General features: G+C 42.5%; 1 long non-coding RNA gene across 2 annotated transcripts in view; it reads right to left on the bottom strand.

Moving 5' to 3' along the window:
- LOC120501183 overlaps nucleotides 1-17,952 on the bottom strand; it is a 45,657-nt gene that overhangs the window by 13,292 nt on the left and 14,413 nt on the right. For both annotated transcript variants that reach the window (XR_005627234.1, XR_005627233.1), the window contains exons 9-14: nucleotides 17,014-17,105; nucleotides 14,888-15,070; nucleotides 12,670-12,765; nucleotides 10,611-11,048; nucleotides 7,062-7,181; nucleotides 880-986 (exon numbers count right to left, since the gene is read on the bottom strand). This is a non-coding gene — a long non-coding RNA (uncharacterized LOC120501183). The remainder of the gene's footprint in view (nucleotides 1-879; nucleotides 987-7,061; nucleotides 7,182-10,610; nucleotides 11,049-12,669; nucleotides 12,766-14,887; nucleotides 15,071-17,013; nucleotides 17,106-17,952) is intronic.

Consider the following 17,952-nt stretch of genomic DNA (forward strand, 5'->3'; position numbering starts at 1 on the left):
TTGCACACCAACTGCTTAGTAGGCACTGAGAGGTGAGACTATCCCACAAAGATGGGGAGCTGACACAAAAACAAGGGTTAGCCTCTTTGGCACATGATCAACCGCCTCCAAAATCCAAAAGCCTTGGTTCTATTCAAACTCTTGTACAAGTTGTTCTTGCTATGGTGACTATTCCTTTTCCACAGAGTCCCTTCAAGAAGACACTGAGGATTTAGCAATGGCTATCAGGTTGCAGTCACTGACCAGAAGTGACTGAGCACACCATGAACATGAGATCCAGCAGGGAGGAACATCCAGCCCTTCCCTGGAAGCAGAGCAGCTTATCTCTGTACCAAAAATCTTGGCTTCAAAGAAAGCCTAAGTGCACTTAAGAGCATTTAATTACTTGTCTGCACTTATTCTAAACTCAAGTAATGTTGGGCCAGGTTTGTCACAGAGAGTCTTCCCAGCTTATTTGGGGGTGTCTATTTCTACCCAACCCCATTATTCCTTTTCAGTGTAAGAAAACAAGTTACAAATGCATGGGAATTCATGTACAGGGCACTATGGTCATTCTTACCAGGTTTTCCACTTCATATCCTTCATTCAGTGGTCAGAACTATTTTTGGATGGAGAAACTTGAATTCAGACACTCTTTCTGCTCTGCCAGGCCAAGAGGAGAGCATCAACATCTTTGTGACATGAATGCTAACCCTGCTGGATGTATGTATAGAGGCAGGGATGCCCCACACTCCTTCCCTCTTGGAGCTGCACATGACTTCTGAATTTTACCTTGTTAATTAAAAAGCAACAAATCCCCAGAAAAACAAACAAACAAACAAGACCCTGGATTTCTTGCTGTTACTTACGGGAAAAAAAAAAGAAAAAAAATAAAAATACCTGGAATTGAAGTAGGGTATTTGTCTTGGAACACATTCATGCTTTCTCCATTCTCCAAAGACTTTTCTGGTCCCAAAGGATTTTTCCTTGCCTGTACAACTGTCAAACTGAAGAAAAATAACCAATTATTTTCACGCCTCTGGTTTTCAGCAGAAGTCTGCTCAAGGAAATCATTCCCATGTACACTTCCCACCACTTCTCCTCTTGGAAGAGGACTGAGTACAGCAGTCACATTCTCTGCTTAGTTACAGTAGTGTAGCAAAACACATTTCTGAAGTTACCTGTGTCCTCCTAAGTGTCACTACCTCACATGCAGTGCAACTGATTTTCTTTTTGCACTGAACTTTCTATTTTACTTAATGGCATTTTCCTATTATTTCTTTTTGGAACTCCCAACAATTTCTGGCTACAAAAATGTATCTAAAAGCCGTGCTCCAGAGACATACGCCTCCCCTATGACTCCAAGATTATTTTCTCTAAAATTTGATAGGGAGATGTGGACTACTTTGTAGTGTGATCCATTTCAACTGTTCTAGCAAGGTGGGTAACCCTATACTGTCCCAGTTTTATAAAAATCCAGGCAATTTGAATTAATAGCATAAAAGTATAGCACTTGCCATAAACACGGAACAGTTGCTTTATTGCACTTGTCAAATGCATTCCTCTCTTTGGTCACAGTTATGGTCGAAGAATTTAACAAAAAATTAACAAGCCCTTCACAATAAAAAGGAACTCAAAAAAAGTCAAAGCTGGAGAAAGCATCACATACCCTACATATTTGAACTCTTATGGTTTTTCCAGCCTGGTTCTCACTCTTAGTTCCACAAGTTTCTTGTAAGCAGCATCCCTTGTTCAATACAAATTCAAGTGGAAAGGACAGCAGAGAGGCGTCGAGAGACTCTGAGAAAAGTGAGCGGATGCTGCACGCAGGATAAAGATCTGCCCTATTTCTGAAGCAGGAACAGAAGCAGCAGCCATGAACAGAAAGGCAGACAGCATTGCCCAGGTCATTAACCTAGATGGCTCATCCTGTGCACAGCCATCTGCCCACAGCTTATCCCATATCCCAGGTATCCAAGGGGAACCCACAGGCTGCCGTGCCCACACACAGCACGGCCAGAGCAGACAAATCCTGCAGCACTGCTGGCTCCACACCCTCACCCTCCTGCCAAGCTTCACCACCGGGGAAACACTTTAAAAATGTCTAAAAACTTCTATTTTATAGCAGCAGTCAAAGAACAACAGTTAACAGAAAGAAATCTCTAGCACAATATTGAGAAAACAAACCCCTTTATTGTTAAAGGGCTACAAGCCAGCTGAGAAGTTCACGTGTCTGCTACAGCAGAACAGCTTGACAGACCCACTATAAAACAAACAATTTAGCATTTTGATGTGGCATGGTGGCAGTAGGAAGCATAATTTTATCTGCTTTTTCTGCAGTGACCTCTGACCCTGCGCATCATAATTTGAGAAGCAGCTGTGTACTTAGAGCCCCAGCACCCTGCTGGCTCCTATGTGCCAGGCACAGCAGTGTCACCCCCGTGTCACCGCCGGTGATTAGCACAGCCACCGAGGAGGCTGCCACGGGGAAGACCTGGTGCCCCCAGCCCGAGACAGGTGCACAACCCTGTCACATCCCACACACGTGTGCTTTGGGCTTGTTACCACTGCTGTCATCAAAGCAGACTATCGTCGGCAAGTGCAACATCAGACTGCGAGCAGTTGGAATTCAACATCTTAGTGGTGCCCATCAAAGGCTGATTTTCTTCCAAAAGTGTTGTAGGAAAAGTTTAAAGATAAGGCAGTGGGGTCAGAGCAAAAGGTGCTGAAGGAATCTTTTGGTTTTTTCCTCAAACAGAAAAAATAAAATATCCTCATAAGAAAATCAATTTGAGGTCAGCAACAGGGTTTCTTTTCAAGTCTGTCACAGGCCTAGTAAAGAACTATTCTTTGTATGCAAAATATATAAGTCATAATATAGCAACATTGCACGAAGGTTTTGCTGAAAATGAAAAGTTTAAGAACCTAAGTGTCCAATATTCACCAGTCATGGGTGTATTTCAGTAATCCTGCAGGCCCAGGGGTCTACATGAAGTCCTGAACACTGCAGTTACTTGAGAAAGGGAATCTCCATCACATTAGCATTTTGGCCCCAGTCCAAGAAAGCACTTAAGCATGTGCTTAACTTTAAGCACATGAGTGCTCCCACCCACATAAAAGGACCACTTATTCACTGAAAATTAAGCATCTGCAGAAATACTTTCCTGTATCAGCTTCTTTGCTGAGTATCTTACAGGATTATACCCTATCAAGTGACTGCCTGGAAAAAGAAAAAAAACCACCACGACCTAAACAGAAGTTGACTTCAGGCAGGATTGCCAGGGGCTGCCTAAGCACATGTGGCACTCGGCTTTGGAGCCCCCATGTCCTGCCCAGCTCTCACAACAGCTGCACAGCAGCGAGGAGCCTCTCCTGAGGCCGGCGCGTGTTCAGAGCTGCTGCCTCAGCCTTTGCCTTCTGGCTCTAAAAACAGCCATGTAAAAGCTATTGTCCCTGATCAAAACTTGCCTGCTTCTCTGAAGGCTGGGATGTAAAAGCACAGACCTGCCACAAGGCACTACAGTGCCTACATAAAGTGAGAGCTGCTGCCAGTTAACACCAATGAGGTGTTAGGATGACAAAGCAATCTACTACAGACTGGTTGCTTTTTATCAATCCCTAAAAACCTTAAATTATATATAGAAGGAGGTGGTGAAGGGGTAAGGGCACCTCAGGAATTAATGTACATGGCTAGAGGGTAAGGCAGTAAAAACCAATTCTAAGCAGGCAGTGGAAAAAAAATTTTGTCATGTCTCCCACATGCATTTTTGGAAGGTCATCACCATCACAAATACTATCACAGCAGAGTAATACTCATCAATTATCCTAATCAGCTAGAAATTACTCACAGGGATAGATTAGATATTAGATATTCCATAAGAAAAGTCCATGCCCAAACACCCTGAAGCCCTTTCAGGATGTGAGCACTTACACCTCCTTCTTGCATGCTGGACCTCCCTCCTTGGGAAAGCAACATGGGTGCTGAGGTCCCAACCCTTTCAGTAGGAGCAATTGGGGAACTGCAGGCTCATTTTTTTGTTTCACAAAAACCTCTTGCCTTAATGCTACAAATTAACCTTAAGGTTATTGTGACTATTAAAGAGTGTGGAATTGAACCCATCCTGAAGCCAGAGCATAAACAGCATTCATCCCAGTTTAAGGAAAAGCAAATGCTCTTAATTCTGCACCAAGCTGTGCACCAGGCTGCCCCTGAGCAGAGATTTTGAGTCATTTGTACAATCTGGCCACCCACCACGCAGGTTTCCTACCTGCTGCTGCACACCAAGGCACACCCTGGAGCAGGGTCCAGCACAGGCACCTGTCAGCCCCCTGATTTGTGACCCATGTGACAGGGGCGGCTGCAGACGCTCTTTACAGCCTGGTGTCACTTCTGGCTGTGTGTGTTCCAGCTGCTGTGCTAGAGAGCACCCTCCTTACCCATTCACTTCAAAGGCTGCACGAACACAAACACACGAGGTTTACAAGTCACTCAGCTGTGTACTATAACAAAGGTGTGCCTGGGATGCTCCTTAACATTTCTCTTACAGTGCCCAAAATTGGCATCAGCTTATCTGAGTATTGATATTGGGAGACAGGAACTACCAGCCACAGTGTTGGTGGGTGACTTTAAACAAGGCTTAGGAAGTGGTTTTGAATGCACACACACATTGTTCTTACTCAGCTTTCTATGGCAAACCAAATGTAACTGAGGGTTTTTTGCTACCTAATCAGATACACAGACTACTGGGTATCTGATGCATGAGGTGTGGGATGAAGGGCAGGCTGAAGGGAATACAACAAAAGCCAAAGTATCATGCATCATTATTTTCCTGTGGCTCCTAGCTTCCAAGTTCCCAGGGAATATGACAATCATTTCCACATCTGACTATTTCATTTTGAAAAAAATGTAAGATAGACTTAACTATTTTCTTTCCATATGTGTCTGGTAGATATATTTATCATCAAGAGATTCTTCTCCTTCTCTTCCCCCCACTTAACAGCTCTTGACTTTGTGTGGCCCCTCCATACCAGCATATTGTTTGTGCTTTTTGCAACACCCTACTTTAAAGTATGACATGTTTATGTAAGAGGCATTGATGGCTAACACAGGCTTCAGCTCAGTAGGGCATTTGGGATGGTGTCAGCAAGGAATGCTCTCCCCTGATTTATGAGCATGTTATAGTTATTCAGGTGGAGTGGCAGGACCTGGCAGTAAGCACCAGCATATAGATCAAATGTGTTTTAAGTTCATAGATCAGGCTGAGGTGCTGCCAATCGCCACAGGGTTGTGGCAGGGGAAACTAAGCCCTCAGTTTTTAAAAAGAAAGCAGTCTCTGAAGACAAGGAGCTCCCTTCAACCTTAAGCCTTACTAACCAAAATCTTAGACTGTTCTTGCAAACGCTGTTCTGCAATTTCATGATGGCATATATGCAGATTCAGAGACAGATGAGAGCCTACAAGACTGACTTATTACACCATTCTTTTTGCAAGACAAGTCTGATTCACTTGGCTGTTTCCAGATTCTTTGTTCAAGCACCTGAACAAAGTTCTTCAACTTCTCCCTTTTAATCTCCTTTATTTATAACAGGTACAGGTTGAAGAGATGTTCTTTTGAGGCACATGACTGAAGTGCTCATATTTATAAGCCCATTCGACTCTACACTGTGCCCCCTAAAAACAACTAGTTTTGGAGCATCACATGGTTCTGTAGCAGCCAAACCCCATCCCCAGTGTTTGCCAGCATCCTTTCTACTCAAAGTGCTTATTCAACATCTTCAGCTCCCAATGAATTCAGTGCCCCTCATTTCCTTCACAGTTTGAATGGCTTTGCGGTTTGCTGACATCTGCAGTTTGCACCTTTAACTAAGACATTCAATTTCATGTTTCCCTTATGCTTTTACACCTTCCTCTGGTATTATCAATTTGGCAACACAACTCTGTAAACCTGTTCATATAGAAAAGCCTATGATAAATTAATATATCTCCCAAGAAGTAACAGGAGTGAAAGTCCTTCCATTTCATAAGGAAGAGGGGAAGAAAGGCAGAAAAACAAGTGCTCTTCAGCATTTTTCAAACACTAAAGAATTTTGGCAGGCTGAGAGAGTTGGGGCTGTTCAGCCTGTTCAGAGAAGAGAAGGCTCTGAGGAGACTTTATAGCATCTTCCAGTACTTAAAGGGGGCTTACAAGATCTGGGAAGGGACTTTTCATCAGGGCATGGGAGGAATGGTATTAAAACGAAAGAAAATAGGTTTAGATTAGATATTGAGAGATTCTTTACTGTGAGAATGATGATACTGATACAGGTTGCCCAGAGAAGTGTGGATGGCCCATCCACGGAAGTGTTTCTAGGCCAGATTGGAGATGGGGCTCTCAGCAACCTTGGTCTAGTGGAAGGTGTCTCCCCTGCTCATGGCAGAGGGGTTGGAATGAGATGATCTTTAAGGTCCCTCCAACCCAGGCCATTCTGTGATTCTAAGACTGTTGCTGCTGCTTGAGTGAAGCCAGGTAGGATACTACTTCTTTCTAGGAGAAAGGTAGGTACTTTACCCATAAAAGTTCAGTTAATAACTATGTGAACCCTTTGCTGTTGCTCTCACAATGCCAGTGAAGGTAACTTGGCACACATGATTTCAGGTTAGGGAGTTACTTTTCTCAACAAAGAGACAACTTTTCTCAACAGAGAGACAACTTTTGTTGTTTCTGTTGTCTTAACCAATTCAAAAGTCCTATTCTCTTTCCATGAAAGAAGAAAACACACACACCTTAGGGTCAATAAACAGATTCAGAATTCAGCTCAAACTCACCAAAACACAGCCAGAAATAGCTCAGTGTATGGTTCTGTACATAGCAGTCATACACACTAATAACCAGCCCATGGCACATTCAACCATTCCACACAGGTTTCCAGACAAGCAGTTCATGTTTACACAAATACAGGATGATTAATTTCCAGTCAGGCACCACTCTGGCAACTATAGGGAAATGCTAACATAGTCAAACCTTAAAGAGGTGAAGTATTTTGGACAGTCTCAACGCAACATCAAGACGACAAGACCCAAATGTTGGTGCATTAGAACATACCTGACTGTTTTTCTGCAAGACCTCCATCTGCTAGAGATCAGGTTTTGGAAATTATTTTTAACTTCCTTTTCACCAGCTACAAATCCAAAACAATAAATCAAGCTTCCAGAGTGAGTTACACTGTAGGCATAATAAGAGGCACCAGTTACCATATTTCCTTATATGCAAAGAAACCCAAACCCACCAAAAAAACCCCACCCAAGCCAAACTGCCACTTTATCCTTCAGAAATGACCTTGTATTGATTGTTTATTACTTTAAGATAAAAGCACCTTTTAGAGGCTCATTGCTGCTCTGTTAATTATTAATTATAGACTCTGTTAACTGTAAATTATAGACAAATTCTCCTCTTTCTTCACCCCCAGAAGAAAAATTTCAAGAGGCAAAGCCTAGACATACATTAGATTGCAGGGGCTATCCTGCACTGATTGGAGTCAGTAGAAGCTTATTCAAGCTTCATTCTGATTTGTTTGATTTGCTCCAGTGTGAAATGCAAATGAAAAGTCAAGCTTGAGTCCCAGCCATTCAAAATTCTTCCAAATATTATCTACCAACATCAAAGACTAGAAGTTAATGAGTAAGAGCCTATTTTCTTGAAGGAATACAGAATTCCAATGTTACTTTCAATTTGAAGCTCTTCAAAATAGTGTGTTTGGTTACACTTTTTTTTTTCCTTTGCAAATTTTTTGTAATAATTATAGAAGTCTGAGCTACTGGAAAGAGTAACATGAACCATTTTATGTAGCTAAAGAAAAGAAAAAAGAAAAAAATATTAAAGAAATCCTTAAAACCAGACAAACAATGTACCTGCAGTACTGATGATGCAATGCCATGCAGAGGAGAAAACCTGCTCCTCTTGACCTTGAGCTCCTGCTGCTCACACTATGCACTGAAACTGATTGCAAACTATTTGTATGGGCAACTCTATTTGTAAAAATGACCAGAAAAAATAAAGTCCATACAAATCATTGTGTTTGAATATTAGGCTGCATAATTGGGAAGTACATGTACAATATTGCATGGATGTTTCAATTTCTTTCTAATAATTAATGGGTGTGCAAAATTAATGAGGTTTTAAATTAAATTGTGTGCCCAAACCTGAGGTTCATGGGATCAAACTCTCATTTTCCCTTTTAGAAAATATAAGCAGTGATATACTAGTTTTTAATTAGCATGAAAGAGAGTACAACAGTCTGTGTGGCACATCAGATAGCAGTCATCATCAAAATGTCCTTGGGCCATCAGGCATTTCTTGGCTGAACATTCCCAGTGCATTATTCAGGTTACACTGCACCAGTATTTAAACAGATCTAAAAGCTGAACCATTTGGAGAGGCCTGGAGAGCCAGTTACTCCCACAGGACTCACAACTCATCTCCTGGTGTTCTGCTCCCATTCACCAGGGGGTGATTGTGTAGCTCACAGCCAGGCCATGTAAGACTGGCTGACAATCCCATTTTGGGTCCAGGCTGTGGGAAAGCAAATCAAAGTTTCCTTTTTTGATCTACTGAAATGCTTTTAGCTCCTTTCAGGTTTGTCATAACAACAATACACTTACGGAATAATCTAATGCAGGCTTAAACCTCCATTCAGTACAGACTGCTAAAAATGCCTGTCTCAATTTGATATGCTACACTGACATATTGCACTTTTCTGTATCTGTTTCATTCCCTTATGGTGGATGAAATTCAAAGGTATTACACAAAGTAATAGCCAGCCCCAAGTGAGGCAGCTAAACCCACAAATCTAGAAGTACAATGAATATGATGTAGTCAAAGCTAATTAATTGTTCCATATCCATCATCATTCTGCCATTACAAAGTTCCTTTCCCTTCCTCTCAAGGGCTTTTCTCCTTCAGCCTACAGCATTTCTGACCCCTTTCCCTTGATGTACAAAGCTCTGAGTTCTCTTACATTAACCTAGGCTTCTTCCCCAGGCTTACTGGCATCATTTCCATGCATGTTTATCTGAATCTATTGCTGTTTTCTTCCAAAGCAGGTGTATCTTGAGTTTAGTCCTGGAGATCTGAATTGAACACAAGTTCTCAGTACCTCCTGGATGTGGCTCCATAGGTGTGTCTGCTGCTCCTGCTTCACTGTCCAAACCCTGTTCTGAGCAAGGCACTGCAAATGCCTTCTCTCAGTGTCTCCTCTCCTCCTGTTTCAGAAGGGAGCAGATTTGAGCCTTCCTCAGGGCCCTGTCCTTCCTGAGCAGAGGCCCAGGCACACCCGCAGAGGCACCGCACTAAGGGCAGCTGGCACTGTCTGTCTCCCAGCAGCAGGGCATTAATAACCATTAACAAAATGCTATACAGTTCCAACATGATGTCAGTGGTATTAACCTCTGTCATTCCTGTATCAGCACTCGTGAATGACTGGTTTTCCTTTTTTTGTTTTAAAACTTACCTCTGAAACACTCCATAGCAGTAAAACCAACAGTGACTATTTAGAATAGCTGTTATTTTCCAGTTTCGAAAATGCATTTTAAGTTATCAGTACTATGTTGAACAACATCTAAATTTCTCATTCATTTTTTTTTAAATCAAATTTTACCAAAAAAAAAGCCAAAGCAAAGCCTTCATGCCCTGCAGACTTGTGAGCATTTTTGAGAGTTACTAAGGATTTGCCACCTATTAGACAAAATCGGTGGGAGAGATTTGGGAGTTTTCTGGATCTGGAATGGATTGTTTATGAGCAGATTACTCAGAACTGCTCTATTACATCAAGTCTATTATTTCTTTCAAAAGGATGAAATACGAGTATCTTTTCTCAGTTCAAACTAGTAACCAGAGCAGAAACAATTCCTTTTAAATGATATGTTCATAAAGCCTCTACAACCTTACAGTATCTAGGCATGCATTGTTTCTCAGCTCAAAACAAAATAAATGCCAGCACTGTAAACAGATGAGATAAAGTCTGTAGGAAGAGAGAGTTGGTATCATTTATTGCAGTAATAAAGACAACTGGAATAAGATACAGTTTTACATGTATTCAACCACACTTATATTTTTAAATCACTAATAAGAACACCCCTATTGAATTCCCCTGTGATGATTCAGGATCAATATGCCTTAAGATGATAAGAAGCACATATTTCCATTGCTCATATACTTTGCTATTTACTGGCAGACTCCAAGAGGTGAGAATGCCCAATCCAACCTGAGTTTAAGGGCAGTTACCTCCCCCCTATCTCTCCCAATGCTTTAAAATGTCCACTTTATCACACTGAAATCTTTAGTTCCAGAAAACAGTATGGTTCCCAGATAAATGTCTGCATGGCAAACTACTCTTGCCCATCTCCATGTTTATGCCCATGCCTAAAAGCTATTAATAGGTGTAGGGAGTGGATGTACAAGATCAGACTGGAATGCTTTGTACTCCCATGGACTGTATCAGTCACACACTGCAGTTGTTTCTCCAACTTGGGTTCAATGGGTGGGTTTTGATTTTTTTTTCTGTTAGTTTTGGGTTTGTTGGGCTGTGATGTTTGGGTTTTTATTTGTTTATTTGGTGTGGTTTCAAAAAAAAAAAAAAGAAAAAAAAGTCTTTACCTCTCAAAAAACCCCAAGAAGTTCATGTGATGTAGAGCTTCAACTGAAAATTAAAAAAGGTTATGAAGATTTGCCACTTTTGGTGCCTGTGGGTAGAGGAGCTGGTCCCAGTGGAATAAAGGCAAGGCTAAAACCATCTTCATTAATGGCATGGCAACAAGGGATACTGCCACCAAAAGCAAAGCCTGCTCCAAGGCAGCTCTGTACAAACCACCACGAGGAACATTTCAGAGTGAGGGAGCTGAGAGCACAGCACAGACACTGCAGTTGTGAGGCAGCAGCTGACAGGAGGGAAGGGATGCAGTGTTTGCTCTCCTCCAGCCCTGCTGCAGACCTCCTGAGGAAGTGCATGCTTCAGGTTAAGTCAGATCTGAGAGACACCCTCCAGCAGGCAGTGAACCAGCCAGCAGCACCTCGGGGAGAGGCAAATCCGTATCCCTGTGGAAATGGCAGAAGACTGATTAATTTAATCCCATGCCCTTCCTTAGAAAAGACAGTAAGAGATGGTGAGGAGCAAATCTGTACCAATGTACCAGTTTCTTCTTCCTTCTTTGGCAGAGGAAAGGAGGAGCAGATTCCACCACATGCCCACCCCTCCCCTGATCACAGCATTTAGCAGAAGGGGGGAGAAGGGCTTTTCTGCAGAGCCTGTGCCTTTGAGGCAGCAGCAGGGCAAGAGTTCAGTTTTACGACTCTTGGCCCCCACACAATTTACCATTTACAAACTAATCCTCCTCTGCTGGAGAGCACAAGGCCTGCTAAAGCTCTCATGTCCACTTCTCTGATTCTCCATTGTCCACAGTGACAGGGAGAAGGCGAAGACCTAATCGGTGTGTAATTCAATCGCTGTCCAGGCTGTGTCACAGCACAATGCTCTGCTTGTAGTGCCACGGGCTGAGGCAGCCAGCTACTGTTATGCCCCACAGCAGGTGTGAAGAATGTCACTGGCTCTGACTGTGTGCTGCCCCTCTCTCCAGGTCCATTGCTGACACTCTGTTCACTCACCACTCAAAGGCTGCTTTTCCTACTGGCAGCAAGCTAATTGTCAGCTCTCTGGTGAAAGGGCACTCTCAGTATTTTTGACCCTGAACTGGGAATTCCTGCACAGCATAACATGGGCCTCATATAAAGTAAACCTCTTTGCTCTCCAGATCCCCTAAATGTGGAGGCCTGCTAACAAGCTCTTTATTTCCTTGGTCTTAATCCAGCAGTTAGTAAATTACGATCTACCACACTCAAATTGTTTCAGTCAGTTGTTCCTCACCAGACAGGACACTGGCATTGCCACACATCCTTTAGGATGGTTTAAATCCTTGGTACCTAATTACTTTTTAATTAGCAAAAGACAGATGCTTCAAAAAATTCCTATCCACATGTAGCTCATTAAAAACCTGTGGAATACCAAATTAAATGTGCTGCCACACTTAAATATAGGGCTACTCTGAAAATGTCATTTGGTTTGGTTTTTAGCAAGAATTCACTACTCCACCAAGACTTGAAAAGCTGCACTTTCATTCATCTTGAGTTCAAGGAAGCTGAGGAAGAGAAGTGCAGAGGAAGGAGACAGCACATAACTATTGCTGGTATCCACAGGAGCATCTACCCTGGCACAGAGCTACACCACACACTGCTAACAGTTGTGTGTGGCTTCTTTCCACATGTAACAGTGACTTGTCCAAGGGATGTAGGAACAGAATGAGCACAGCCTACTCCTAAAACATCCCTCTCCTTAACAGTCTTGAGAATTTCATTCATGTAGAGTTTCTAGTACTATTTTTCCAGTTCCTTAATTTTCATGTAGAAGCAAACAAAATAGCAGGAATACCTGATGGAAGAGCTACACTGGGACAGAAATTGTACAGGCCTGTACAGCTGCAGATTTTCATCCAAAAGAATAAACAACTGAAGCCAGATGCATAACCCAACCAATCCAAGAAACAAGCAAACTAAAATGGAAACAATTTCCCTGCCACCACATAGGTAACTTTAAATCCATATATTTGGCTATTTAGACTATTTCTGTGCAACTCTACACATGAATTATGGTTACCAATCTTACCTAATCCTGTGAAGGGATGAAATACTTTGTCACACTTGCAAATTCTGTGAAGGCAGTGAGCAGATGAAGAAAGATGATCCAGCTTCTTACCACTTGCTACAGAAAAGTTCATAATATTCATTATTCAAAATATGAATCGGACATCTGTATTTACAATGTTTAACAAGTCTTGCTTAGTGTCGAAGCCAAGCTCCTCATTTCACCCATACTCATCTACTGTCATCATCGACGGCTGATTTCCAAACATGGCCAGACACCAGTTTTCATGGCAGGGGTCATGAGACATTCTTGCATCCTGAATCAGGATTCAGCAATGCCATGTGCCAAGCCTTAGAAGCATGCAAAGCATTTACAACTGAGCACCTGCGGAAATCCCATTTCCTGACAAAGAGAGGCCTCTGACAGTCATGTTTTCTCCTACTCTTAGGCTATGCTGTAATGAAATCTGGCCTGAATAATCCTGTTACAGCTGTACAAGGAAGTATCCTTGCTTAGCATTTACCCCTCCTTATGGAGGTTCAGTGGAAACCTGGTTGAGCAATCAGCGAAGATGCACAGAATGAAAAGTCTGGCTGATAGGATATGACAAAAACACCCACAGGACAGGAACACAAAGTGAGCCTATCAGAGGAAGTGGAAGGACTCTGGTAATGTCAATGAATACAGGTAAGCGCATGGGACCTAAGGGGTCACATTAAACACATTGGTGTTAATGCCAGCAGTGACACATGCAGATACCACCAGAGAGTGCATGCTCCTGGAAAGGGAGGCCAGGAGCACTGTTGCTAACAGCAGGGGAATAAACTGAGAGTGCAGGACTGCATGGGAACCACTGCTAGGTCAGTGACAGGAGTTGAAGAGGAATAAGTAGAAGGAATTCTGAAAGGGACTTGGAAAGGGCTGTTTGTGATGCCAGTGATGGAAATTACTTTGAACAGCTTATCCTGCGAGACTCCCTGCTCTGCAAGGTACTCCCCATTACCTCTTGCTGTAGGTCTGGGTTGATTTTACACCAAACTGCCCTCATCCCTTTGAAGATTGTGGTTCCCTTACTACACAAAACCTGCATCTTGTTCTGTCCCTGTCACTCTAATCATAGGTTACATCTGCTTTATCTCTGACACAAACTATCTGTGCCCTGTCCTCAAAGTCTGACCTCAAACTCCCAACCATTACATCTCCATACATATACTCATATACTCCCAAGTATATGGAGATAGATATATATATATATAGATAGATATATACAGATATATGTACACACACACACCGACACACACCATCTGCCTCCATTCCCTAGCACTGTTCCCTGTAGTTGCTTCACACCCCAAATTATCTCTGCTTTTGTTTTTCTCCCTCTAGCAGTGTGAGTGTGAAGCCCAAGCTATCACAGGTAGCAGGCCATTAGCCTGTGCACTATTCTATAATTCTACGCCCAATCTCACTTTTGCTGGGCCACTCACTGGAGCTTTGACCAGCCCTGCTGGTCTTTAGTGGTCCCTCAGCCTATTTTTGGGAACCATAATCCATCATGGTACTGGGCAGGCAGTGGATGCAGAGGGACAGCCATTGTTCCCTATTTCCACAAGGAAATACTAGAACAATTTTTGTCTGCTGGGTATAAAAAACAGGTCTCCATGGCACACTTCCCTGTTCCTTGCTTGCTGCTGATCAGTCGTTCCTCTGGGTCCTCCAGGGGAGCTCCCCCTGCTCTTGGCCATGACAGCGTGCATTCAAACAGCTGCTCGGGCTGGATGAAGCACCTGCTCTGGGCAGCAGCAGCTGGAGTTCATTTTGGGTCCAAAGGGCCGAGGCCAAGCAGGCTGACCGCATGTGCACTAATCCAGTATCATCACCAACTCCACCAACAACAGGTGCCCTTTGAAGAGGGAGGGAAAAACTATTTGGGGAGGAACCAGAGCTTTATAAAGGACATTATGGGCCAAGTCCTCAGCTGGTACATGCTCAGTTAAAGCATGTACTCTCTTGAAGTTATATGAGTAATGCTCACATACACAACTAAAAATTTGGCCCACTCTCAGTGCTGCTGCTCTTCTGTTTTTAGCTTTCCTAAGGATTTTTCATCTCCTCTCCTTGCTCTCCATTGCTCTTCCATCAGAAACTTACCTGTCTCTTGCTTCAGACCAGACAGGTGAAAGTCACAAGCTACACATCCCAGATTTCATAATCCTCCTGTGCACAGGTAACACAATCTTACCATGTGTCCCTCAGTCCTGCTTGAGTCCTAGGGCTGGGTCCAGATCATGAGCCTGCAGCAACAGCAAGAAGGGCAATCCCATTCTGGAACAAATGAAATCAAACCCCATCAAGGTCCATTAAGAGAAGTCTTTCAGCACAGGCATCCCAAGAATTGTCATGCACTTGCTCAAGCCAGTGGTCCCTGTAGGACAGAGCATAATTTCAATGTAGGATCTCTGCAAATGACACAGAAAGAGAAAAAAAAACACAAAACAAAACAAAACAAACAAACAAAAAAAAAGAAAAAAAAAAGAAAAAAAGAAAAACAAACCAAAAACCCCTGTCAGAAACTATTGGCCAAACTGTCTCCAAGTGAAGTTTTATTCTTACCTCATTTTGCTAGAATTTTTTTTACCATCCAATACATACAAATCTCTTTTTTAAAGTCCCTCTTAATGTATTTCTGATAAACACCTGAAGTAATGAAAGCCTCTATGTTTCCTTCTTTTCTGAGTCCTGCCATTCTGAGCTCCAGAGGCCAGTTCTATAAATCTGATCTCAATCACTACAGTTACACTTGTGCTTCTTTCTGGAGAACCTGGAAGCTCTCTGGAGCCTGAGAATGGAGCTGGATTCACAGAGATGGCACTGCAGAGTATGGCTAAAAGCACTCTGCTCACACCATCCAAGTAAAAGCAGGATTTCCAAATTCCTGTTGACGCACTTTCAGAGGAAAACATGACCTTGCTGCAAGTTGTTCATGTGAACCACTCACAGCCTTCCTAACTTTGTATTCCAAAATTTCTTTTCCTGAGCTATGCATCTTTTAATTCTTGACTTTTCAAGATTCAGATTTACGGCACTTTTCCCTCAGGACCATGTCTCAGCTGGGTTATAGTACAAAGAGAAGCAAAGTGATGAGAGACAGTTGGATGAACAGAGCTGGTAGTGAGAACAGCACAGGCAGAAAAAATCCTCTCCAATCCATAATAATCCCTGACATCTCACCTGCAAGTACAGACAAGTGTAACCTGTACTGCATTGGCTTGAACACTTAAATAAGTCTCCAAGAATTTCCCTTGATGAACACCACAGTACAGGTTAGACAATTCCTTACCAAGGATGGGACAGACACTCAACCACAGGGGAACCTCCAGTGCTGGAAACGTATTCTCAGCTGCTGCAGACTCACACATTCCCTTTAAGGCTTTAACCACAGCTCCAAAGTTGGAAAACACCAGAACATGTACAAACATACACAGAAGGCAACACTGCACACTTGTGCAGCAGTTTTGTCCACGCACGTGCCTGAGGGAACCACTTTGCACCCTTACAGTGAGCAGTAGAGATACCTACACATTCCTGCCATTCCCAGCCAAAGCAATAAAACACTGCAGCATCTGACAGCACAGAGCTCTCCCTATCCCTCCGAATCCTCGCTGCCTCTTGCTGTCACTGGGCACATTTCACGCAGGCCAGCTGCACGGGATTTATTCAACCAGTTTTAGAGTATCAAAGCTAACTTTTCTTTTTTTTGTCTTTGCCCCAGGCAGGCACTTGGTATGCAGGATTTAAATCAGAGAACAAAATGTTCTAAGAAATTTGTAAATACTCAACCCAGAGAATTCTTAAAAAAAAAAAAAAAAAAAAAAAAAAAAGCAACTGGATGGTTTAAAAATCAAAAAGTGAAGGATTTCACTGCATCACTGTGGGTGATGCCACTGTGTCCTAAAGATCAAAATAATTAACTTCCCAAGATTACTGCTTTAAGTGATAGGAGCCAAACATACTCTGAGTTCTATCTTTTAATTCCAGGGAAATCAGGAGAATGCTCAATTCAACAAACACTCTGCGAAAAGATACTGAAATTGAAAAAAAAATTGTTTGATCCTTGCAGATTGGAAGAGAATACTTTGTCTGGGATATACTGCCACAGACTTACTACAATCTGCAATACTACCTATCATAGTAAGGTTTTAAAAATGTATTTAAAGCCATTAACATGGAATTAGGCAGAAGATGATAGGGAAAGAGATACCCCAGAGAATCACAACACTTAGACAATGAAGATGGTCTAAAAGAGGTGCTTTGACCAAAAAGCAGCAATAAAGCGTCATTTGTGACTGGAACTAGAAGAGGACTTACTTCATTGGAGTTCAGCATTGCCTTTAAGATCCATGATGCTTGAGTGAAATTATCCACTTCTGCTTTGTCTGATTCACCACCAAAGGTTCCATCTAATTACAAAATTTTAAACAAACATTTAGCTGATGAATGTTCACACTAAAATTTCAAATATCTTTTTTTCTCAAGCAGTTTCACCAAGACTTTGAAAGGATTCTTTTACAAAAATTATGATTTGTTATTTTTTTCGTGATTACAAAAGCCAAAACATTCAGAATCATTTCCTCTTCACCTGAAAACATTTCATGCTCCTCTTACCACAACTGTGGCTTTAATTTCTTCTCTCTAAAGCCAAGTAGCAAATGGCATCACTCAAACCAGTTTAACTCCCAGGAGCCCCTGTACTTCAGAATAAGGTGCTCCTGGTACTAGCGGGGACTCTATCAACACTCATTATCAGTAGCATACAGCAGCAAGACAATAAATGGTTTCTGGACCTCCATTCCTTGCCCACAGTTTACTTCTTCTAGCCCAGATATTCTGAGTATGTATAAAGTGCACCTGCTCATGCAGACCTCAAAGAGGCCTGAAGTCCCCTCAAGGGACACCAGGAGCACTGGGTGCATCTCCTGAAGTTCACACTGCCTGGAAGGCATTACCTGGTCACTGATTGCAGATGGCACAGGCTGCACACACACAAAGAAAGCCTCTGCCTTTTTCAATGTGTCAAATCTCATTTTCTCATTTACCCAAGAGTAAGTACAGATTCTAACCCCTTCCTGTGGAAAGGAAGTTAGACTAGAAAGGCAAGTACACAAAGTATACAAATTATGGCAGACTTTAGGCAGTTTGGCATTGCACAACTCCCTTATGCAACACATTGCCTGGGGCAAGCCTCATGTTTTCAGAAATTCCACAGAATCACCTTAAATAATCTCCAGTGCTGAGGTCCTGTGCTTT

This window comes from Passer montanus, unplaced genomic scaffold, assembly GCF_014805655.1.
Source record: "Passer montanus isolate IOZ18808 unplaced genomic scaffold, ASM1480565v1 scaffold2, whole genome shotgun sequence".
Classification (NCBI taxonomy): Eukaryota; Metazoa; Chordata; class Aves; order Passeriformes; family Passeridae; genus Passer; species Passer montanus.